Source organism: Aplysia californica, unplaced genomic scaffold, assembly GCF_000002075.1.
Source record: "Aplysia californica isolate F4 #8 unplaced genomic scaffold, AplCal3.0 scaffold01273, whole genome shotgun sequence".
Taxonomy (NCBI): Eukaryota; Metazoa; Mollusca; class Gastropoda; order Aplysiida; family Aplysiidae; genus Aplysia; species Aplysia californica.
This window is the reverse complement of record NW_004798543.1, coordinates 63,822-65,135: the sequence shown is the minus strand read 5'-3', so window position 1 is coordinate 65,135 and position 1,314 is coordinate 63,822. Positions and strand designations below refer to the sequence as shown.

Sequence of the window (1,314 nt, the reverse complement as noted above, 5' to 3'; positions counted from 1 at the left end):
AGTCTGAATCCGGATAACGATTCATTGAGAATTAACCGGTTATTCGGATAAATTATCCGGATTCTGCCCACCACTATTCTGACGTACAAGTCACATTAGAAAACACCGAAAAAAAAACACATAATTGATAGACATACTTGTAACTCTACCAAACCGTCCAGTGGCCTGTCACTCCTGTGGAGTGCCCGGTCACTGGGCAAGTAACTGCCCGAGAGTAACGGGCAGATATCCACAACAACCACCTCCACCAACAACAACATCAACAACAACGACCAACTCATACAGTAATGCACTCAGACAAGCACCCAAACAGAACAGAGAGCACATACAGAAGACACCACTTCTCCCAACACCAACAACACCCGCACAACAAGAACCCGCCTCACAGAGACCGGCCTCGCCGAGGCCTAATACACAAAAACAAACTAACACAACACGACCCTCCTCACCGCCGCCAAATCCTCCGACACTAGACTTAGACCTAACCTCACCGACAACAACAACGAACACAACAGAAACAGACCCAACACAGCACACCCCAACACCCCCCACACCGAATCCGCCTGCTCCTTTGCCCGACACATCACCACCAACAGACGACACCAACACGCTCGACCCAGTCCGATTAGACTGGGTCAAAGAAAGCGAAAACATAGCAACATTAGACCAACCAACAGAACACATCCAAATTGATTTTAAACAAGCACAAAAGAATGCCAAAAAAAAAAGAGAAGAGCCGCAGCAGTTAGAAAGAGAACAACAGAAGATAGATGTAGAGGTAAGAATAGTGATTTAGAGGAGAAAAATAGATTCAACATACTCAGAGACACAGATACAGATAGTGACAAAATAGACAAGAAGAAACAGGCTAGAACAGATACAACACAACACATGTACACAGATAGCGAAGAAACATCGGATTACTATTAAATTCATTTATTAATATGTTTCCTTTTTCTGTTTCATGTTCAATCAGCACCACAAGAAGACTGAACTGAAAATAATGACACTGAATACAAGAGGAACGAAAGGTAAGCTGCCCCAACTAACACACCTCATCACTACACACAAACCAGACTTCTTACTATTACAAGAAACGAACATAGACACCAACTACAAAGCACAAGCATACACACACTCACTAGGTCTAAGCAAAGGCATTTTTAGTCTAGGAACATTCTGTAAAGGACCAGCCATACTACAAACATCCAACAGATGGCACATCACACAACACACATCAAATAACGAAACAGGCAGAATAACCACCGCAACAATCACCGACAAGACAAACACCTAGATCTAAATAAAAATGGA

The 1,314-nt window shown here is 43.1% G+C and overlaps 1 protein-coding gene across 1 annotated transcript in view; it reads right to left on the bottom strand.

The window, feature by feature from the left end:
• The window catches only part of LOC101854995 (oxysterol-binding protein-related protein 2), a gene marked incomplete in the record, with an annotated part of 24,586 nt that overhangs the window by 5,972 nt on the left and 17,300 nt on the right, over positions 1-1,314 (bottom strand).